This window comes from Bombus terrestris, chromosome 9 (genome assembly GCF_910591885.1).
Source record: "Bombus terrestris chromosome 9, iyBomTerr1.2, whole genome shotgun sequence".
Lineage (NCBI taxonomy): Eukaryota > Metazoa > Arthropoda > Insecta > Hymenoptera > Apidae > Bombus > Bombus terrestris.
Genome location: NC_063277.1, coordinates 16,693,567 through 16,718,478, shown reverse-complemented (window position 1 = coordinate 16,718,478; position 24,912 = coordinate 16,693,567). Strand labels below are relative to the sequence as shown.

Here is a 24,912-nt window from a genome sequence, read left to right as displayed (position 1 = left end):
AAAATGTCTCGTATGAAAATTAAATCGTGAATCAGAGAGAAATCGAATATAATCGGTGTGCTTGACAAAAAATTATTTGTTGTAATACCCTATAAAGCATAAAAGGATCGTCGATATCAAACAAAGATAATGGACGAAGCTTCTTCATATATCAAACTTTTTCATTTATGAAATTTCTCCTATCACAATTAAATCATAAATTACTCCATATAAAAACCGATTATAACAAAAAACTTTCACCGAAGGCTATGTCACGTGATACACTATGAAACAAACGAACCATTGTTCTCTTTCATCTATCACTGACAATGAGTAGAATGGTATGAGTTTTTTCTGTTCTTGATTTATCGCTATCGTGGTGAAAGGGTACATCTGTCGATTTTAGAAAAGAGGATCAAATTACGGACGTTTCTTATGGATAAAATATCCCCGTCTCAAAGATATCCCGTACTCCAAAGTAAATTCTAAACAACGCCAAATAAAAATCGATTATCTAATATCCTCCGCGATAGATTATCTCGTTTGGTACGAAATAAAACAATAAGATTATCGGCCTTATTGAATTATTAAAAATGTATTACAAAGGGAAGAATCTATTTCGTGATCCACATCCACGGAACGCACAATTTCCGTTCTTCCGGCAATAGGACGCGAGTTATCTTCGATCCGCAGCAGCACGTGACTTGGACCATCGCTCGAAACATCCGGTTGTAAAGCTGTTGGTGAGATAACGGATCGCAGGGCAAACGCAAGCCCGTATAAATTCATATTAGCGCCGGTCTTTTTGCGCCTTCGACTAGCCATGCTTCGAACTTTTCTTCGCGCTCCGTGACTCGAATTATACGCGAGGTTTTTTCCGGTTCCACCTAACCGTCGTCTTCTCTCCAACCGCGTCTCGGTCGACGACCGATGGAAATTATGCGAAGAAGCTTCCTACTCGACGGAACTCGACGAGAGCCGCTCTCAAATGGAATCCAGACGGATGGAAAACTTCCCGATCGAACCGGAAAGGTCGCCTCCACGCCCGGTAAGTGTTCTGATTACGGCCGCTGGACGACACTTAGACATCGAATGGTGAAACTGAGTTACCTGGGGCGGCACTTTTATCGGAAAAGAACAGAGAGGTCGAGGTTCCAAGTGAAGTTGAGTACACGAGGGTGTGCTCATGTTGGGCAGCCGATGGACGAACGAGGGTTGCCTCCTGTTTGAGGTTAAAGCGGCGACTGTTGTACGTTGCTGCGCTTTGCTTCGTTCTTTTGATGTGTAAATATATTTTTGTGAAAATACGGGTAGAACGTGTAACAATTATTATACGATCAAAAAAATTTTGAAAAGTGAATTGATAACTTAAAGATGACGCGTAATAAGTATTATGTGTTCTAAGCAATTTGCAGAAAAAGATTGAGAATGTTTGAAGACGATTTTTCAAATTTGAATTTTTAAATTTTCAAATTTGAATTTTTAAATTTGAACTTTTAAATTTGAACTTTTAAATTTGAACTTTTAAATTTGAATTTTTAAATTTGAATTTTCAAATTTGAATTTTTAAATTTTGAAATTTGAATTTTTAAATTTGAGTTTACAAATTTTCAAATTTGAACTTTTAAATTTGAATTTTCAAATTTGAATTTTTAAATTATCAAATTTGAATTTTTAAATTTGAATTTTTAAATTTTCAAATTTGAACTTTTAAATTTGAATTTTCAAATTTGAATTTTTAAATTTGAATTTTCGAATTTGAATTTTTAAATTTGAATTTTCAAATTTGAATTCCAAAATCTTCCCTTGCAACGCGATAAACTAATATTTTTAAGAGTTGAAAGATTTCAAGATTGCATATAGCAGTAAAACGTTTTAACTTTGTTATTCGTTGTACGGCGTTATACTAGTTATGCTAAATGGATGCTTCAAACGAAAGCATTTCCACAGATTCAGTCTGATTTTCGCGATGTGTTACTTTCAACGCGGCATTGATATCATTCCTCTGTATCTAGGTTACTAGTCGAGTTAATTTCCTGACGTAGATGGCCATCACTGATATGTCGCGTTTGTATTCTATTTCAGTTATTGCGTGAGGAAATTCGAGGTTCAAGCACGCGTGTCATACGCAATGCTACGAGAGAGAGAGGGGGAGGGCACAATGCGTTCGACAATTCCCGTGGTGTCGAGAAACGATCGAACCCCCTAGGTAATCCGTCGAAACCAATTCCTCCCTGAATGTTCAATGCAATTCAGTCAATTTAACAAAACACTGAAACATCCTCTTCGTTCGATTTACAAAGAGAATCGTTATTTTTTCCTATCGCTTGCAAAAAGTATGTGAGAAGTTCTCTAGTATTCGATCGATAACAATTATTTTAACACATTATGAATCGGTGAAATTTTGACAGAAATTTGTAACAAGCGTTGGTTTAATACGATGTGCGTACTTTACTGATCTTGTATCGTTCCTTCCTTTTCGTAGAGATTCTTTTGAAAAGCTGCAAATTACGATGACATTTCTTTTTTTCTCTTCTTTCTCAAAAAATACTCAATTTTAATTCCACGACATAAAGATAGTGATTGTTAAAGAAGATGGTTCCTCTTTTATTGATCTGTTAAATAAAAAATGAGCTAGTTTCGTTAAAGGTACGTCATATATATGTTAATTTATTAAACAATTTTTAAAGGACAGCGATCAACTAGATAAATTAATAATTTAGAACGTACATCGAATAAAAAGAGAATAATAAAAATAGAAAGATATCATTCTGAAATTGTATACCAGTCATGATCGAACAATGAAACTATATTTTCTCGACCTATTGATTTCAAGTTTAGACTTTATTCTTTATCGTTTAATTACTGACAACATATACATCGGATACTGTTACCTTCGTAGAAAGGCTTCTGATTTCTCGTAAAAACTTTTATTTCTTACTCGAATGACTGTCATCCGGCAGTAGCGTAACCTCTTTTGAAATTTCCCTTTTATATACTCGATAAACGGGAAATGTAGCGATAAGGAAGTCCGTTGACATTGCTAGATCTGTGAAAGTAAATGCGCGATCTGAGCGCCTGTCTCAGGAATCGATGTCGATCCTCTTCGGTCTTCGAAGACGCTGTCAAAACGTTATCTCCCGTGTCATCGACATTTCTGTTCGTCGACGGGCTTTATTGGTTAAAGAACACTAAAAAATCTCTGAAAGAATTTCAAGACGTTCAAGAGAATTTTAATGTAAAAGATGTAAAATTGAGAAGAAAATTTATTCCGGAACGTTTCAGAAAGAGAAATACTTGAAGTAACCGTATACTTTCAAGAACAAATAATATTTGGGAAGTTGGGATCTGGACAAAGAATCTAAAATGTACTTTCGCGAAAGACGATACAAGTCCTGTTGCACAAAAGGTTTCGAAATACTTGATATACTGTTTCAGGAATCGAATTCACATGTTTCCAAGGTACGAAAGTGCTGCCTCGTTCAAAGTACTGTATAGTACGCTATATCTGATCTGTATCAGATCTTTCTAGCTTTCTCCCAACTTAAATACTTTTTCATGTGAAAAAGCAGGTATCGGGATCTTTAGTTCGAGTAACACGTTAAAATCAAATATCGTATTTTGCGAACAGAGTCATTTCCTTTCTTCTCTTTCCTTTCTACCTATATCCTTCCAATCGCTTATTTCCAAAATTAAGCTATTTGCTTCTAAAATTGTCCACCATAAATTCCACCGTTTGCTCGAATAATTAACAATGTCCCATGGCTCGGAACATGTGTCGTTAAAATCCACGTATTACGAACAGGAGCTTCGTTACTGCGTTTGTTTCGACAATTCCTCGCGGGACATTCCTTTCTGAGCCTCGCGTATCTTCCGTTCTCATGCTCTCGTGTATGATGATTACTAAGAGGTATTTGAAAACGTTGATTTAGCTGTGGGTAAGTCGACGAAAGCACGTCGCAGCTCGTCTCTATATACTTTATCCAATAGGAGGGGTGCTGCTTGTTCCACGATAAATAAGAGAAACGCAAAGAAGAGAAAGAAAAAGCGACAATGCCGGCGGCAATGCATTTGCAATTCCACGCGGCCATTAAAAATGTCTGCACGCAACACCGCTTCTACGTGGAATCGTAACATGACAGTCTGTTTCATGCTACGCGTTCAGATTATCATCTCGATTCTCCATTGACACGCTACATCTTGTAATCAGTGAACTAAACGATAATCAGCAGCGTTTACAATTGAATTTTTAAATGTTCGAGAATTTCATTAAAAAGAAACGGATTCGTCGGTGAAGCGAAAGAAAATCGTTTCAGTTGATAGGCGTTTGATCAGCTTTGGGGGAAACTATGAACAACTTTAAATTTCAGATCGAATTGAATGGACAAAGACAACGGTGAATGTATAAATAGGAATGAATTATATCGTAACAAATGTTCCTTCTTTTTCGTATTTTGAATCGCTATCAATTCCTCTTCTAAGAAAGATAGTTTACAAATCTTTTGAACAAGCGAATCTTTTCTATTATTAATCAACGAAACTTGTATGAGACGTTAACACACCGGACCAAAATAGCTGCGAGATACTGGCGTTATTAAATTAAATGTCTGTTTCAAGTAAAATCGACGACGAAAATAGGAACGCTTATTGTTCCGGGTTTATCTTGGCTAAGCAGCAAGAATTGCGGCTTTACGAACATGTTTCCGCAGTGCGTGTACAGTGAAATGTCTCTGTCTCTTTGTACTTGATAGTTAGAATCTTTTCTCCCTTTTGCGCCAGAACGTCGATAAGATAAATTCGAAACAGTAATGAACCAGTCGAAGGAAAATACGAAGAAAAATCCTGTAGACGATCTTTTTATTATCTTAAGTATCTCAAGTATATAAGCTAACTCGCATAACGTGGTTAACCGACTAGGGAGTGATTCTACGTGGAAAAATAAGTCGAAAATGTGGAATAACGTTTCTTTTGTTCCAGGCTTTGTTCTACCGAAAATTGAGTTTTCGCGTAATGTAAATTTTGAAACATTTCCCAACAAAGTTTTTTTCTGTGTTGAATATGATCGGAGACTTGTGTAATAGGTGGCCCAACTAGCAGAATGAATTTAAACCTCTTACGTAGACCAAGGAGAGGCAAGTTCGCGTAATTAACGAGTAGTAAGTACAGATTCGTTTTCATGCTTGTATGTGCTTTCGAGGACCATCCAGACGCTGAGATTAACTCGCGTAAAATTAGGGTTGCCAGTGGAATAGACTCAGAGGTTCGTGTCTTGAATCGTCGCGTGTTTGTTATTTTGGAACATTGCATGCAATTTTGATCTTGATCTAATTTAACATCGTTTGATTGTTACCTCCGTTCAGGTAAAATTACACTTCCATCGCATTCGTTTCTTTTTGAGCAATTGAAATTGCAAATCTGTCCTATAAAAGAAACAAAATCATCTCTTCCTCTTCAACTTCTCTATAAAAGAAACATAATCATCAAATGTTCCTTGAACCTAACAATCCCAAAAATTCCAATTTTACGAAACTCGACGAAATATTAAATTCTTTCCTCGTTTAAGAGGCTCAAGTTGGGAATCTTTCAATTGAAAGCAACAAAGTCACCGTTGAATATTTTTTAATCCCAACGATTCTTGGTCCGTTAATTTTTATATTATTTGTCAATGATCTTGCAACGATGTTCCACAGTTTCAAATTTTTGCTTTACGTTCAAACTGATAACATCCTTTCGTAACTGCATTTTACTTCAACTGCGCGTGGATAACTTTGACACGGAGCAAACGGTACATCGTTTAATTTAAATGAACGTTACTTTATGGGGCCAACTCGTGAGATACGTCCGGTCGAATTAGTATGAATCGTACTCGCTTTAGACCTGCAAAACACTGATAGGAGTTTACGATAACGAATAAATAAATAAACGAAAAATAGATAAAGGAAGTCAATTTAAAGGAAAAGTACGTTGGACGCAAACAAGTCGGAAGTGAAAGTAACAAAGGGGAAACACGTGGGCGTGATCGAGTAACGCGTAGAGATCGTTGTCGGGGGTTCCAGTTGGGTGGTAAGTACTAATCAATTGCACTGACAATGACTATAGGTACATCGGTTTAATTAATTGACTAATTGTTATGCTAATTAGCTTTGCTAAGTTGGACAGCGTCCGTCCGATGGGAATCGACGGCGGCCATCGGGAATCACTTTGGTAATCGACTAGCCTGGAAATTTCCATGCGGCCCACCAGAATGTCCAGAGTTGCATGAATATTCCAGCGATTCGCGGCAAACATCAAACTTCAATTACTGGCTCATTAAAACATGCAACGATCTTTTTCCAACGGGATCGAACTTCAGACTGTCGGGACGAGTATAGAGCCCTCAAAGAAAACCAGAGGTTCCTTGTCAACGTCCCTAAATAGTTCGTTTACTTTGACCTCGAGTTTCGTATTTATTTTATTTTTGGTTTCCAGAAATATAGAAGATGTCTAGTCACGGAGACCGTCTCTAATTTTCATCGAGAAGGGACTTTCTATCGTCGCATTTATAGGAAATTTGTTCTTCCGACAAATTTTTATCTCGTACTATGTTTTCTGGAAATTTAAAATTGACCATTTAGCAAGTGTGATCTTTTCCTGTTTTTAACTGCGTTTTCTTCGATTTTTATTTATTGCGTATATCGGGTGTGTCGAATAAGTTTTCGCGAAAAGATCATAAAATCCGAAGACTTTTCGCCGGAAAGACTAAGCTTGTAGATGTCTGTAAATTTACATATGTACAATTGCTTTTGGCATCTTTTATCAATGGAAACAATACAACAGTCAATTTCCACGTTATTAATGTCACTATAGCGGCACTAAGGAAAGTTCGAAGAGTTGAAACGACATTCAATTCCGAACAATAATTCCTAACCAATTCTCGGAATTCTCGCTGCACCTGTCTCCAAGTTTTCAAGTCTTGACAGAGGGTTTCGCATAATTTCCCACCATCTAATCGCTGCGGCTGCTGCACGCATCATCAGCTCGCATTTCGCGCCACGGAACCACCCCGTCAGTTCACCTCGTTCAACAAATCATCCAGGACCGGGTATCAGTTTCGCGAGTTCGCGAGCCTCGTTCCTTTGTTCGTTCGACTTCCTCAGGGGCGTCATTTCTGCAATTCAATCTCGAAGTGCTTGAACACTGGAGTGGAACAGAGACAAAGAGAGGCGTGCGCGCGCGCAAGAGAAAGAGAGAGTTTAGGCGAGCACGGGCGGTTCTGTAAATCACGCGGGACGCGGCTGCCATTTCGGATTCCCGGCGTGGCCCTTTGTCGGCGTATAATTCACACTCGGTCACGTATTACAACGGCCGTTACAACGTGCATTACACTAATGTCAAACAACGGTCCTGGACTGCGCGACGACCTGGCGTTAATTTCCAGAACGCTTCGTTTCACAGAATCGATCGCCATGCGAAATCCTTCGGTGTGTTCGTGGGTCTTGCGTATCTTTAAAGGATTGAGGTTTGAGACACGACGACCCATACATTCGATACATTGTATGCAAAAGATATAGTGGCCATAAATATGTATCGTCGATACGATATTGTAAATGTTTGCTGTCAAACAGCCGGCATCTTCGTTGAGAACCTTGAAATATCGACGATACCGTTGATAGCACTCTCAGAGTTATAGAATCTTTAATTCTCTTCGGATAAACATTGCAACGATTCTTTTCTTCCTACGTGATACAGCATTGGAATTTAATTATACCGTATGATGACTCTGATCGGATGATAAACGAAGAAACATGGAAGAACAATTTTTCGTCAGTTTCACGCGGAATTCTCTACCCTCGAAGCAAGAAAGGTCAATATCTGTAGCCAGGGGAGAAGTTCGCTCTTCGACCAGTTACTCGATCTTGATCGCTGTTATTCCATCTTTCTGCTCCACTACTTTTTCTTCTCTCCTTTTCTAACCTATCTACTTCTCAACTTCTATTATATTATCGGGATACAGGACGCCAGTTCTTGGAACTGCTCGCCGAGATCCTCGAGTAGTCGGTGCAAGTTCCACGGACAATAAAAGCCGAAGTGCTCGTTCAATCTTCCGGTACAAGCTGTCGTTCGATCGGCTAAGGACGCGTTACCTTCCAGATATCGATTCCGGCTATGACGCGTGCCTCTAGCTAGCATAGATCACGTTTCATACCTAAAGGACACCTGTCGTACATACTTATTGTCTGCGTTCCCGTCACTGGGGGAATCCTGGCTCGCGGATGTTTCGACATTCGCGTCGATATTTCATGGATTTGATAAAAATTTGTGGACACCATCTGAGGATAGAGATAGCGCATCCTTGCTCGGCCAAATTAGAGTTTTTACTTTTATCGTGGAAACTCGGCGGTAAAATTAACAAAGTTGTATTTATTTGGCGGAATAAATTTGTAGAAAAATAAATTTACTTGTTTTTGCGATTTGGGGTAGGTATGTTCGATTCGAACGCTAATATTCCTCTGATTTTGGTATCTTTAAGTGGCGAACGATTTTCGCTGTTTCGAAATGTGGAAAGTCATACATGAAAATAATATTTTCTTAAGAATTACCGCGTTATATCGAGATATCGTAAAAATATTCGATAACGGAGAATGATTTATTTAATATTTATTTTAAACTAAAAACACATCTATAGATAGTTGGTGATATTAGCGAGAATTCCCGGGAAATTCGTATTGCGAAGAGATTCGTCGGGGACAAATAAATTTCACGCTCGAGAAGTAATAAGAAAAGAATGTAATAAAAAGCTATAGTAAACGGAATGAGGAACGAATGGCGAAAAGGGACAGGTTTGACCCAGTTCGAATAAAACGGCCACTAAAATACACATAAAAGCCACCATTTCAAAAATACAAAAAAGTTGCTTTCTTTGCGTGTATATACGTTACTAAATTAATAACTCGCTCTTTCTTCGGCTACTTAATTTCACATTTATGGTCGAATTGGCACGACGAAATCCCATTTTTACGATTTCTAATTTTTATTTATTTCGAGAATTCCTAATTTTTCGATGCTTGAATTTTCAACAAGCAACGCATTGTCTCGTTACGTAGACTAATCGATCAATCGATTCATGAGAATATAAAGGCTAGTAAATTTTACAAGCATTCGCGTCAGAGAGACATATTGGACAACGTTTGCGTAGTAGGGTTGTATAAAGCAAATTTGTGCGCTGAAATTGTCTCATATGACGCACGGTACGTATTCAGCCTGTTTGCTCTCATACAACAAAACTGCTGCTGATGTACGTTCGAATTTACGAAGCTCCGCTGAATATCGTAAGCAAGTGTTTTCGCGATTTACGCGTACGACGACTGACCGCGAAACCGTGGCCCATAAATTTCTCGCTCGTCTAGCCGGTTCGTGAAACGGGAACGAGGTACTCGCCTGGCTACAAACTCTGACACGTTCCATGCTCACGTCGGAAGTATTCTTTCTTACGTCTATTAATATTGCTGTTATTACAGTTTATATCACGAGGTTTAACCTCTTGAGATTTACTGGCACGTATATGCGACGTTTGTTTCGCTCAATGTGTAAGTATACGAAGCTACAATGACTTTAATATCTTTTCGAGCAATTTTCACGTCCTCTGTACCGTAGGAAAGCTGGGTCATTTGTTCAAATTTAATTCTTTCGCTGCTCTAGATTTTCAGAAAGTGTAACGAGATTTTGGAATATTAATCGAGTGTCTATTGTATTAAAGAATTCGTCGTTGGGTCGAATACTTAAAACTTTTATAATAAATATAAAAATTCGGAGAAAAGTGACTCGTGAGTTCGTGTCTGATCGCTCTTCGCTGTTCTAGTCTTTCAATAAATCTACAAAGTTCCAGAGCGTTTATTATTTATATCTATATCGTCAAATTCATTTTTGAGTGAAATATTCGAAATATTTTTCGATAGAAATGTAAATATGAAGAAAGGCATCCATTGGTCCTGGTCTAATTTTTTAACAAATTTAAGCATTCAAAAAGTCTGCAAAAGTTGGTATAATTATCGGTATCTCTACTATATAATACGATCGCTAAATCAAATACTTGAAATCCTTAGCAACAGGAATACAAATTTAATGATAAAGAATCGAAGAAAGAAATTTGCCTGCGAAAAATTCGAAACCAAATACTAATATAAAGCTACGTCAAAAGATAGTAATTAATCACATCACAAACGAGGAAACGAGAAAAACTCAATCTCCGAGATAATTATCGACAACCGGATATCTAATGGATAATCGATAGCGAGACGCGTCCACGCTGGCGAACCACGTGCGTTAGATCATCCCTTAACGCATTCTGGGCCACCATTTAGCGCAATTTACTACTTTATGGCGATTCGTTTGGTGTGCTATGGTCTCGCACGGCAATCGAACGCGACCGCACGCTCCTGGGATGAACGATCAAAGCGAGACCTGGTCCGTTTATTTGTCCCACACGGTATAACGATCGTTATTCCCGCGCGGGCCTGCTCCATTTTCCACTGATCACACGCTTTTTCGCAAACCCACAAAACGCGCGTTAAAACGCACAGGATTCTTTCAACTACACATATATTCCTCTTTTTTATCGATATTTCTCTTTTTCTTTTTTATTTTGGATCGAATGCTGGCCCGTGCAATAAAAAGCGGCATGGATCGGAAACAAAATTGGGGATGTTTCCAATCATGTAGCGATTTTGGAGAATTTTTGAGCGAGGTTAAAGGAAAATTTGTGCAAATGATCTGCGAATAAATTGAGAAATTTATTCGTCTATATCGCGTTGTTATTTACGCGTCGATCGACAAACCTTTATATTCAAATTCGTTCAACCTAGACTATCAACCGCCTACAAATACTTTAATTTGCTACAAACTTAACACATAGATTTTCCAAAAATTGTATCTACATTCTCAATTATTTTATTTAATAATAGGAAATCATTATCCACAGGTTTCACGCCGCTAGTCCATACACGGTCTAGTCACAGTCACAATTATGCGAACGTTCACTTTTCAGTCTAGCGACCCTCCAAAACTTCCCTTCGCGTCCAAACGATCTCTTCCCCCTAATAAGCACTTGAACGTATAAAATTGAACTCATCGAGGGTGGAGTGGTAAATTAGGAAGCTCTAGCTCGCCTAAACCACGTTTCAGACTTACGCCTCTGCCATTCGTCTCCTTATCTCGTTCTCGAGCAATAAATACAATATCGTATCGACGAAAGTTTTAAGAAAGTAACAGGTAACCAAGGGACGGCAGAAGTAATCGGTAGAAAATGCGCGATAAAGGTCGTAATACGTGGTTGGCATCGATCGTGCTTATGAAAGTTACCCTCTGTTTATGAACGTTGAGAAAAGGAAAAATGGGAGACAAGAAGGAGGGACAGAGAGTACTGTTATCGGGAACGTGTCGCCAGAACATTCGGTTAAGTAAAGCCCGCGCCTGTTTCACCGACTCTACGAACATTAATTATGCAGGTAATTAACATTCGACCGGCCCTAGCACGGGAATATCATTTTACGCCGGTTCCCCCTTTCGTCATCAATCTGAACGTGTCAACCAGCCGACACGATGTCGCGGCTCTTGTCGAATGCGTGTATCGTGCACCCTTACACGCCCAACGCTACGCGATACGCTTGGCACGCGCCCTTTTGCCTTCTAAATGCCACGAGTATAATAGTTGGATGTAGATATTTAGTGTTAAGAAGGAATTTTCGGCTAACGAGGTAAACTTTCGAGAACGAGTGGAAGAAAACATTTCGACGAGTCTTTTAGGATAAATTTTCGTTTTATCATCCGAAGATATTTAAATAGCAGATTTTTGAAGTTTATGCCAAGAAAATTGGTCTACAGAAAGATTGATAATTGCGATTAAAATTGCTGAAAGACGACAATTTTAGAGAGAGGCATCTGGTTACCTAACGAGCAGAGCCTTGCTTTTGCAGCGCATCGCTTCGTTTTCAACTTCATCACTTCCCGCCTGTCATTAGCACGGTCCGCAACAAAGTTTCCATTCCCCTTCGTGCCTTTCGTTGTACCCACTCCTAATTCGTAGCCCGAAATTCCCTTTGCCGGAAATGATTATCTCGCAACTACGAATCCTTCGAGAAGCAAAACTGTATCTCGTACTTGATACGAAAAAATGATGCGATACTTTGCGAAGTAAAATTCACCAGAGTTCCTATCCAGTCGTCTCTGAACTCTAAACGATTGAATGGAATCATGGAATTCTTAATCTCAACGCAAGCAACCTTCAAACTCCGAATTATCCCAACATTCGGCTACGCAACTTCTCTAACCGAGTCAACAGTCCTCGATCTTCTACATCATCAACGAACTAAACAATCTTCCTTCCCTAAAATCCAACTCGTTGGTCAGAATAAATCCCGAATGGTCCGTTTAAGCGTGATCCAGGACCCGTGGAACGATCCATCGCGGTCTCGTCGCAGCGGCACGTCTCGCGGTAACGCCTGGCCGACTAACTTCCGGGACCAGGTGAATATTCATGAGACGATCTCTGCCGGCTTAAAGCACGGTTTACGCGGCATATTGCAGGACGTCTGCTATCAGTTCGACGTTCGTCTAAAGCTCGATTCCCACTAGACTTCCGCAGCTTTCCGACTGACATCGCGTACAGGCAAATTTTTCTATTATTTTACATCCAAGAATATAGAGAAGCGTAACGAACGTATTTCGCGATTTTCTTTCGTTTTTCATCTACACAGTCTCATTTTACGATATATGATTTTCTCGTTAAAAACTCTCGTTGAGATCGTAGTTACAGAAATTATCTGCTAAGTAATATCACATTTTTCGTACATTTGAAGAGTACGATTAAACTGACGATTCTTATGATTCTTTCTCCAAGTTTGCCCTGAAGAAGTGAACCGCAGAAACGTGGAAACAAAGCGCAACGTACGAACAAAAACTCGATTGAGAAACCGAAGAATCAGAAATGTGTCATTTAATCGTCGCGATAGCTTGAAATCTAAAAGCGTAACTGAACCGTGCGTCGACCACCACGTTTTTTCTGGTTAGTTAGACTAAACTGGAAAATTGTTGTTCTGTAAAGAGGATAGCTCGTAAACCGAACTTTTAAACAAATCTTTTTAAACGCCACTATCGTGCAAGGGTTTAACACGAGGATGGAAAGAGCGCAGTCGTTGTAAATGAGACGCATTTTGCAAGCGAATCTTTGGAAATTGTTGAACAAGAATGTCGCGTCCTTTAGAGCAAGTTGGGATTAAGGTTAAGTTTATCCAGAGGGAAACTCGACCAAGTGACTTCGTTCGAGTTGAAACAAGGTGGTTAGGGAAGATCTACCTTGTCGAGGCGACCAAGTGTGGTTACGAATTTGGAATATGAAATTAAGGGCAAAGAGTGACGATGCGGTTGTTGCTATGGTTCTGTTACCTCGTTCGGCTGGCGTCACAGAATACCGGAATTTCTTGAAGTTGTATTCAAGTGTCATCCGCAAACGATGACTTGCAGCGAGTTTCAAGTAGGATCTGTGGTCCAAGAAAATATAGAATCGTATGGAATTACGCTAATATTACACTATAGATGTAGAAATTAATTCGTTTTTTTTTTTTTTTTTTTTTTTTAGATAAATTTCCTATCAATTATTCATCGCCTTTTAAATTTACTGACATTTATTTATCAATTTTGATCTTTGATCGATCGTGCTTTATTTATATGATAATAGATAATTGTTCATCGAATTACTCCAAGAAAACAAGTTGTTTGAAAATTTGAGTGGAATTTTCATTTGGTAACCATTGGGGTCGGTCGATTTCTACGTCTGGTATCTCTATTTTTATCGCGAATGTCTTTCACTAAAATTAAAATTCACAGAATGGTAGTAAAGAAAGGAGCATAAGCGACAAAGGGATTAAACGTTAAAAGACATGAAATTACGCTAGTTGCTTAAACGAGGGACCGTTTTACAGTGGTTGATACGAAACGGAATGGTTAATTGGACGAAAGAAATGTATCATTACGCGATCGTAAAATGAGGCAGAATTAATTGAAGGTGGTCGTAGCATCGTTGGAAGTAATCTTAACCCTGTGATAATAATATTCTCGTCCGAACCACAGTTAATGAGGCGAAGTAAATTAATACCCTTCCGTTTAATTTCCCCCGGGGTATAAAAACTTCTTACCGATACGATCGAAGGAAAAGCAGCATTTTCTTCGAGGTCAGCTTTGAAAAAAGAAGTAAAGGATTACTACGAGCGATGTTCCCCGCTACCTCAGTAGTTGAAAACCTAGTTGCAAGATCCGATACAATAGAATCGTTGTGCTTGAAAAACAACGTTAATGAATCCTAACGTGCACGAAATCGCCATTCTGGACAAAAAATTACACGCTTCCAAATGCAAACAGTTTTACCAATTCCCTAAAGATATATCTCTGTGCTTGACGAATCGAGAAACCGACATTCAAAACTGAGTTGCTCGACCAAAGACAGAAAATGTTCAAAAGATCTGTCCTCGTTGCCAAAACTAATCTCCCTTAGCAGCAGGAAAACGCGCAGCTAGTGTAAATTCATTCTCAGCCTGTCACAATTCTCAGCCTCCAGAAACGACGATGTAAAAACGTACAAAAAAAAAAAAAAGAAGATGGAAGAAGAAATCTCTGTTAACGAAATCGTCTAATCCTCGTACAAAGCGATCAGAATTCCGGCACGCGGCACGACCAATGTCGACGACTGTCCCGGGCTCACGTAGCCCGAGTCCCTAGCACGGTCGGGTAACCGCGTTACAAACACGGGGCGGACTCGCTTGAACGCGAGGCATTTCTCCGAGCATGGTCCTTTGTATGGTTGGGCAAAGAAAGGCCGGAGATAAAGATATATATTTCCAGGGCTGGCTGGATAACGAGCCAGCCAGACGCGGCGCATTGTAGTCAGGGCGAAAAAGAGCGTGTACAAAGTGTAGACAACGCGATAGAAACACGCCGGCCGGAAAAGTCGAGGTCTCTGTAACGAAGCGAGAGGTGAAGTGGCCTCGTCGCCGCGCCACCGTTGGGAGTTGGGTTCGGAGCACCGCAACGATGCTGATACCCGGCGCGACACAACGGCATAAACTACAATTATTCTCGATCTCTGTCAGGATGTTCGACTGTGTCGAGTAGCAGAAAGAGTTGAAATTTTGTCGCTTTGCTTCGCTATTTTTATCCTTTTTCTTTCCTTTCTCTCTTTAAGGGTACAGTTTGAAGGGTCGTTTCGTGGAATTTTTTTCTTTCTTTTTTATAACGAGGGGTTGATCCGTAGAAAATCACAGCAAGGAGTTATCGAAGAATAGAAAGTGGCGAAATTTGTAAATTCGATATTTTTGCTCTTTTCCGTTCGCTTCTCTCAGGTATACTGCGAATACTTATGTATTTATGCTGGATTGAAAAATACAGAGACGAACATAACGTGGAAAAATAGACGAAATAACCGAAACGGAGTACAATTTACCGTAATTTTTAACAAGCGAGACAAATATTAAACAAACTTTTGTTCAGGTTCTATTTCTTTAGGTGTATTGGTAAAGATTTAAATTTGTACAAAAATGCGCGGTCCAGTTACGCGCAGTTTTCTTGGAAGTGGGAGATTGATCTGTGTAAAATAGGAAAATTGCGTCGCAGATGATAAAAGAAAGATAGGAATATTCTTTATTTCTCTCTTGGAATGTTGTTTTCGTACGCTTCTTTTAAGGGCGGCTTTGACGACCGCGCAGGAGTGAAATGCTAAATCAGTTTTTAGCATCTGATTGCCCCGGTGCGTTTGAGAAGATTGTTTATTAGAGTGCAGATAGCGAAAATGAGAAAACAAATCTTTGCGCTAAGATATTTCGCGATGCGTCGAAAAACAATCATGTTGAATACCGATGATCGAGAAATGATTTTTATCTATTTACCCAATCTTTTTGCTTAGCTATTTCGATGATTATAAGTTAACTTACATACATATGAATATATGATAGAGAGAAAGCAGTGAAAATAATGTTGCAAATTAAATAATTAAGAAGAAAAAACAAGGGAAAAGACGTAGAAGACGAGAACAAAATTTTTTCATTATCTTTGAAGAAATTGTAAATTTATAATGAAATTTGGAAAGTTTTTCGAAATTGTCGCTTCGCCACTGATATGGATACGACCTGTACACGTCAATTTACTTAGCCGCACGACTCGATCTAACGAATCATATTATTAACATAGATCCTGCGGATTTCTGGCCGCGTATGCAAATTTCGTATCACCGTCAACTATCCGAAATTTCCGCTCACTGAAACTGAATCCTATTATTTCGACTGAGCACGATGCTGCTGTATACAAAGCCTCAACCGACACCTCTATATCATAATGGACCAGTTCTCTGGTAACCCTCATATTGGTGTATACGCGTTCGACGCCGTCAATTTTCAATACCGTAATTGTTTAGCGCGAAATCGGAAAGATCGATCCTCTCACGTGTTTGTATTATATTCGTCAAAATATCATCTAAATTAATTGCTGGACTGGATCTTTGTTACCGGAAAGCTTTTCGAAAATGTTCCAGCAATTCTAAATTAACAAAATTAATTGAGTCACTGGTATCGTTATACGCTGAATAATACTAACTTTTTTTTTTAAATATCACGATATCGAAAATGTGCAATAGCAACTATACACACCTACGTATTTTACCTTGGTCACGCATAGCCATATATATTAATCTGTAGCGGTACATAAGCTAGAGAACATTGTTGTTTCGCCTCGGAGTATCGACATCGTTAGAACATACATAAAGTGATAATAAACAAACTTTGGGCAAAACAATGTCGCCGCTACGTGCAACGAACGCGATCGTAAGGTGACCAGTTTATCAATCTCAGTCTCGAGCGATTTTATTAGCGATCAATACACAGACTTTAACGAATCGGTTTGTACCGAGCGTCTTAGCGAACATTCTCTGTATTTATTCATTATATTGAAATACATTTGACGGTTTTAACATCGAGTTATCTCGTTATTTAAACCACACGACCAACTATCCTCTACAAATCCTACAACCGTGTCGAATTCGCTTATCGACGGAATATTTCTCATCCAACAGAGCAAGCAACTGCCAAGCTAACAACGGTAAAACCTTCCATCCCGTCATTCGCGATATCTAGAGAAGTCTTTACACCAAAGACATACGACTCGCAGTCAGCAGCCTATTAACACATCACGCTGTTCCTCGCCTTTCGCCCAAGTCCCGCACTCCAGCCAGTATCAAACTTTCACCGGCTTACAATAGCTTGCTCGCAATCGACGCTAGATCCTCGAGCAGGCGGGCGTCCATTTGCATTCGTGCAAGATGCACCCTCGACCAGCAGGAGGAAACGCGATACGCGCAAACCTATGCATCTATGTCCGGGTTACGCGTGCCGTTTCACGAACAAGCGAGTACCGTCCGCGAACGATAACTTTGGCGGCACTTTTGATGCTATCGCTGTTCGCCATGGTACTGTTGTACGGGCGTAGAACGTTATAGACAAGAACGGATAGAATAGAACAGAACAGAGTACGAAACTATTCGTATGTACAGCATGATTAAAGTTATCGACGACAATGAAAATAGAAAGAGAGAGAGAGAGGGAGAGAGAGAGAGAGAGAGAGAGAGAGAGAGAGAGAAGGATGAGATTCATAAAGTAACAACTAATTACACTGGTTGCCGCGAGGTATTACGTATTCGGTAGTTCCGGTCGGTGTCCGTCGGGGATTCGAATTTCATAAAGGCAGGCTACTCCATATTCAACAGCCTCTTGTATCGTATTGTCGCGGTAGCCTTCTAATGGACACGATGAAGAGTTTTCCCTTCGAGCGACAATGCGTTTTAACTTCATTTCCGACGGCAACGCTGGTTAATAAGCCAAGGCTAATTGGCTGCGTCGCGATTGCTTTTGCGTGGATTACCTGTTTGTTCCGTGTAATAGGTGAGAAGCTTGATTAATCGTCGCCCGATTAATTGCGATCGTCCGTGACGCGGATAATTTAGTGTTTCGCACGTTGCTCTGTTCACGTGTTCAAGAATATCGTGCGATTCGTTTCCTGAGAGTTACGATCATCTAGTCGAATATATCGGCTTGATCGTAATATATTCGCAAGTTTGTAGTAAAAAAAAAAAAAAAATTGCTATCAAAAGACGCGAAAAGATTTATCGAAAAGATTTATATGAAATGTGTCTATAGAAATGTTATATCGCAGATATCGCAGAGCTTCGAACGTAAGACGTAGGTTGAGACGTACGAAGGTATGGTTTGCAAAATTCCTCGTTCTCCGAAATTCAGCCGAAAGGAAGCTACCTTCTTTCGATTATTACGCTGCTATCTCGCGCTCTTCAGCTTGTTTGTTGGTAAAACACGACGAAACAGCGACGCCAACAAACAAGGAAGGAATAATTGAACGACACGCGTGATTTACAGAAGCAGACCGTTGTATGTGTTTCGGCTTAACGGCGCCTAAGGAAAGCGTTGCGCCGAGTGTAATCTACTTAGGCAAAATTATTCCGGACCGTGCATCTCGTCGACTGTTATTGCGTTTACGACACGGCGGCAAGCGGACCGGCCTCGGTGGTCGCTTACAATTTTCCGTCGCAATTACGTTTCTCATGACGCGTGGATCAGTTTTCAGGATACGATCTTCGAACGCGAACTTCCACGCTCTGCAGAAAGAACTTTGTCGAATTGTGCGCGTATGTTTCGATTGTCGGTAGCTTCGTGGAACGAGACACGTTCGAATTCGAATCACGATCGGGCGGTACTTTTTCCCTTTACGGTTTCGGGAATGGAGATCGTTCTATTGCATTTTGATTCTGTGTAGTCGGTGCTCGTAGGTGCGGAAGCTAAAATTTTCGGATGGTGCTAGGTTTAGAGCGTTGATACGGAGATACGGGCGTTTTCGGCGAACGTAGAATCGACGAAAGAATTTCAAATTGTTAAAAGGTTGTAACAGCTATTCGATAGATGAAATATTGTTGCAAATATTATATAGTCGTTTAGAAAATCGTACTTATCTTTGCAAATAGGATTTTTTGTTCTTTTTATATTGTTACTTAATAACATCGAATCCTTTTATATAGGTGATATAATATTAATCGATTAAACGATGAATGTATTTGTCTTTGGTAAAACAGATTAAAAATGTTGGTACGTTGTGTCTTTCTAAAAAGAACAAGAAATAATTCTTCAGAATTACTTACGACATATGAGGTATTATCAAATAAATTACTTTCTTTCGAATATTAGATCGAATGTCACTATAATAATATACATTCGCGCATTCACATATAATATTCGATATAACAGATATTCAGTAGAATGAATACATGCATCTGTTTTCACACCAGTGAATCCAAAATTTGATGCATTTATATTACATCGATGGCGAAAAATTAAAATGTATATACAATAATACATTTATATCTTCTTATTGAAGGAAAAAGAAGATGGAAAATTGATGGAATAAAATCTCTTTATATTCTGTTTGGAATACACTATATTCCGTATTAATTATTATTCTATAAATAATGTTATCCTATATTTACGAATATCGCTATCCTATAAATTCTCACTTTTGAAATTGTAAGAGGGATTGCATGCTTGATTACGTTCTGATAAATCAAACGAAGAAACAGAGATTCGAATGGAAAAAACCGACCGTGCAATTTAGTTGGCGAACAAATCGCCGATGAATTTCTTATCATGGTTTGGTGATCGTTAGAAGCGCACGGAGTGACAAAACACAGTATCCAGATTTTTTCGTTCTCTGACAGTGACCAGCACAGCGCGGTTTATCAAGCCAGCTTTTTTACTCACCAACAGGTCTATATGTCGGTATCAGCGAATCTAAACTCTGCCTCTCGATCGTAAATCGACGCCCGCTTTTTCCACGATCTCTCGTAACCGACGCTCCAACTTCAGAAAAACCTCGATATCGTAGGTATCCACTTTAATGTTTCTTTTTCCAACCGTCTACTGGCGGTACGTAATACCCAAACTGCGATTATTTATGCATTTACAGGGAATTCGAAGGCGCAGAAATATATTAAATATTCAAACTAGTTGTTACGACATCCGAACGTGAGACAATACGGATGAAAATGTGATAAGAATTCTCATTCAAAGTACAAAGGTAGAATCTTTCGAGTTATCTGAACTGGTGAAAGTCTTATAAATTACTGGAATTTGAATACACGTGTGTATGTGTGCGTGTTGGGTGATATTTGAAAGAAAAAACCGCAACACTCGGGAGACAAATTTGATCAAAATTTGGACAAAAATTTAATCGAAGGAAAGAATCGGAATTGTGATTCACCGAGATCATCTTTCGTAAAATTCCTGCAAAGACGTTGGGCATTGATATCTTTGCTGTTATCGTATCTTATTGCTGGGAGAAACACGAATCAATTTCTAACTTTAATTGGCAATAAAGAACGTTTATAATGAAGCAGGTCGGTGAAACGTTCGTTTCATTGTAAATCGATGGTATTAAGAAGCGGTAACAAATGATCGTCGGTCTACTATAACACGGATAATTAACCAGTTAGTCGAGAAGATACAGCGAACATGTCTGCGCGTAAAGCGCATTTACGACGTCGTATATCGCAAGAGTATGTCCTAACAAGGAAATAACGCGGTTATAGCTAGCCAAAATTTCCAACTTATTTATGAGTTTGATGGCAGAGATAATGCACGTTGGCAGCGGCACGAAGAATTCAAATTAAGAGATTTCGATCAGCGAGATAAATTTCATTCGCAAGGAGACATACTAACGTATCTTTCCTATTCTACGTATGTTAATATCTGTCTGTTAATCTCGAGATATAAATCTTATATATCGATGCTTATACTTGTCTCTTTAAAAAAGAAAACGTGTATCAGTTTTGAAATAAGTTATTAAGAAATATAAAAGATTCTCCTCTCGTATTGACAAAAGTGTATTAAATAATTAATGAATCACTAACACGGACGAAGTATTCCTTCCAAAGACAATCCAATATACCTGTACCAATATTCCTATAATCGAAGATTCCATTCAAATTGACTGGGATTTGAAGATACCGATAGGGAACCACGCTTGTTATTCTCTACGTGTATTTGCTCGTGTCCCAAATTGACTACCAATCAGTCTTTTAGATGGCCAGCCGTGCAATGCATTCAGCTTTTGATGAACGTAAGCACCGGCGTTGACGAACCTCGGTATAATATTTCATACAGCTTGCGATCGACAAATCTAAGATACGATAATCCCGAGAGTTTAATTCGACCAAAGAATCTAACGAATTCCAAGTTAGTATCTGGGACACTGCGAATGCAACGTCGCCTGTTCGTGGAAATTTTCATTAGAAAATTGTCAGAATTATGTGAAATTTTTAATAAAAGGAATATCGTATAACTTTAGGAGAGCGGAAAAAAGTGTGGAATTCGCGAGAAAAGGTTTATTAGCAGATGTTATCGGTTAAATATTAATGTGATTCACGACTGGGACCGATTTCGTAAGTAGAATCCAATTTGCGACGAGAATTTCGAGATCTCAAACTAAATCGATTCGATCGAGAACGACGTCCCGCGGGCTTCGAAACTCCAAGTTTCGGAGAAATCGGAATTCGCGATGTTAATCACAGGAAGATGATTGCGTTACGACCAACCACTTCAAATTTGCGTGTTCGTAATTGTATAGCGATCGAACCCTAATGCTAAATTCTTAATTTTTCAATGTTCTTCTTCCTATATAATTACTGGACTGTGAATTTTTATTCAAGCCTTATCAGCTTCTACGTTCTCATAATATTAAAGTTTCGTAGTCATACGAAAGTAATACCGAGCGATATAAAACTTAATATACTTAAACTTAATTAACTAGCATATAAATGCTATAATAAATACAATGGTCTACAAATACTCGCCGTAGCCATCCTAACTAACAGAATTAAACGATTTTTCCACGATCCTGCATGAAACGTCAAAAAACTATCATTTCGAACGACGAAACGCGAACGATCGGAATAGATCGAAGAGTCAAGGAAAGAGAATGTAATCGTTTTAAAGAAGTTGAGGCGTGGCGGCATCGTCTTATAGCGAAACTTTGAAAGACGGTTTATTTACAACGGACAGGACGGTGATGCGATTAACGAAACATCAAACTTCAATAAACGGCATGATTGAAATCCGCTTAGCAGACTTTCTCCGCGTAGTCTCTTGATGAATTTTCTCGCGTCCACTGAGAATTGAGCCGGAAATCTGTGTACGTGCACATATTCGTTGGGACGGACAGTAAATACGATATCGTTATCGAGAGCAGCATCGTATCAACGAATGATAGAAGCTTGTAGTAAGAACGTGATCGTCGACAAAGTGAAAATACATGGTAAATATATTTATATTCGACGACGATCATGAATCGAGTTGTTCGGGAATCGATCGTTATGTGATAGAAATTGCTGGGAATTTCACCCTGTTCGTCAGACGTGATCAGTTTCAGTAAAAATGTATCGATTTCGCGAAAGAGGATATAGGAAAGTGATTTTGTGAAAGTGTAACGACGATCGCTGAACGATCGATAGGATCCTTTTCCTGAAAGGAAAAGAATGTAGGCCCTAGAGATTAGGTTTCCTAGGCTTTGTGAATAATGGATGCAATATCGAAGATCGAACAATGATAATACCATTCCAAGATTTATTTTTCGTAGTTTATAGTTAACGTTTATGATCGATATCCGGATTGTTATGTGTATAATGAGGATACTTGATGTTTAGTACTGTACTAGGAAACTTGTGTTAGGAAAGCTTAACTGAGAAGCTTCGAAAGTTTGTAAAAATAAGTACGCGTAGCGATATATTCTTTAAAATAGCGCAGTAAATTCTTGGATACTTGTTCAAAAAAAAAAGAACGCGTGGCCGTTTGAAAAAGATAAACAAAGTGAAACGACGCGACTCTTGGTAAACGGACATTAACTCGTACCTTTTATTTCAACGATTATTCCGTGAAATCTTTCTCCGGCAGGGAGAGCCGAATAGCCAGAGAAAGTCACGTTGAACAAATTCACGGCTAGCCATGAGCTGTAACGAGAAAGATAGGAATGTGGAATACGGCCGCTGGAATAAGGGCAACCATTACCTCTTAACTACTAACTCCTGACTCCCACGACTCATGTCCAGTGAAGATACTTCCCAGTGAAGAAATGTAAACTGTCTTCCTCGTGTTTGTTCCTCTTCTTGCTTTGCAAAGATAATCGTTAAACTCTCCGAGACGTTTATAAGAAAACTATGCTTCCCCCGATACAAACTTGGAGAAAAAGCATTCAAAAATTGTTGAAAGAGAAGTTCAAACATCTGCGATCTGGTCGTTACAGATCCAAAAGAGAAAAGAATAAAAAAATAGATAGAAGGAAACCAAGGTTTAGTAATCAAGAAAACGATATCACCGTTGGCACAAATTTCGAAACAAGCAACTTAAAGATTTACATACGAAGACCACGATTTAATAGAAGTTGATATCACTGACGGTTTCAAAAACAGCCAATAATTTAGAAACTTAGACAGGGAAACTAAGATTTGCTAATGAAGAGAATCGTATCATTGCCAGTACAAATTTGAAGACAGAGAACGAACAAATTTGGTAAGAAAGTGTCTTACCGTCAGTAAGAATCCCAAAGCGAATTCCTTGAAGAATTAACGATATAATTAAGTTCAGCAATCAAGAATACAGCGTAGGGATATGTAAAAATCCGCTCGAAGATATTCTCAAACAATCATCGTAAAAGGATCATGCGGGTAGCATAGCGGTATTCGTATCAAAGCCGGATCGCGGATGATCGAAAGATTGTTTTCGGATTGGAACAAAACAAACTCATACGCAGCTATTCCGATATCTGCCCATAGTCGCTGTCAAATTAGCCGTATATAGATTCACAACTTTTGATCTGCGATAGAAAAATCCAGAGACTCGATTCCAAGGCTCTTTCGCGCAACGATAATCGAAGGAGGCACGGAGGATCGCGTTCCGCATGAGAACGTGTGGCTGCCACTTTTCCATCGACGAGAACATCAAAGAGCCCGCTGGTCTACGTTTCGAAAACGAACGAAAGGGAAAGAGACGGGGAGAGTTCATATAATTTACTTTTCGCTTCGACGGATTTCAATAGTATCGGAAATCTAGCTATCCCTGGCCACGGTACTCCGTGCGCCCCTCTTCAGAGCCGAGTTGCCTGACGTCTGCCGTGGCGGTAATGACGTGGATCCACAAAGGCACGAAATTAGTTTCGAACGAGATTTGATTCTCCGCGAAACGACGGGGAAAAAGATGCGTGGAGAACTGCGAAGGGATGAGCCGCCGGAAACCGAACCCCGTGCCTTCCCCTCGCCGCTACCAAGTCCGCCCCCTTTTCTTCGTGGATATGCACCCCAACATTCAACGAAATCGGCATCAGAGCTGATCAGAGATGATGGAATAAGAAGAACGAAGTTACGACGGATTGGCGTTAAAGAGAAACAATCCTGATAATCTCGAGATGGAGGATACCGTCTCCGGGGATGATTCGTAGAACCGAGATGGCTTCCACCTGTCCCCGTCTGTTTTTACGGGATTACGTGTTTTATCTAAGTTGAGCGGCCTGATGGTCTCCGCTTTCGTTTAAGCGACGATGACACGTATTGTCTGGCGAAGTAACGCTTGGCAGAATTGTCGTGTACTTTTCATTTCTTTTACGGGGGTGGCTCTTTAGATGGAATGTCTTTAACGAAGATTATTCGATGGTTTTTAAAATGCGTTGGTGGAATAGTAAAATAACGGACATGCTGTTATTTCTACGTTAAAATTCGCAATAAAATTGCTTATAATCACCGATTTGTTCGAACTTATCGATTATCCAGTTTCATCGTTCTTATTATCAGTCGTCTTCCAAATTTCTCGATAT

The 24,912-nt window shown here is 39.3% G+C and overlaps 1 protein-coding gene and 1 long non-coding RNA gene across 4 annotated transcripts in view; one reads left to right on the top strand and one right to left on the bottom strand.

The window, feature by feature from the left end:
* LOC100643941 (connectin) overlaps positions 1-24,912 on the bottom strand; it is a 349,916-nt gene that overhangs the window by 221,642 nt on the left and 103,362 nt on the right. The window lies entirely within an intron of this gene.
* On the top strand, positions 5,717-7,582 carry LOC125385673. Its single transcript, XR_007225196.1, has 3 exons — positions 5,717-6,042; positions 6,121-6,371; positions 6,448-7,582. It is a non-coding gene; the product is annotated as an uncharacterized LOC125385673 (long non-coding RNA).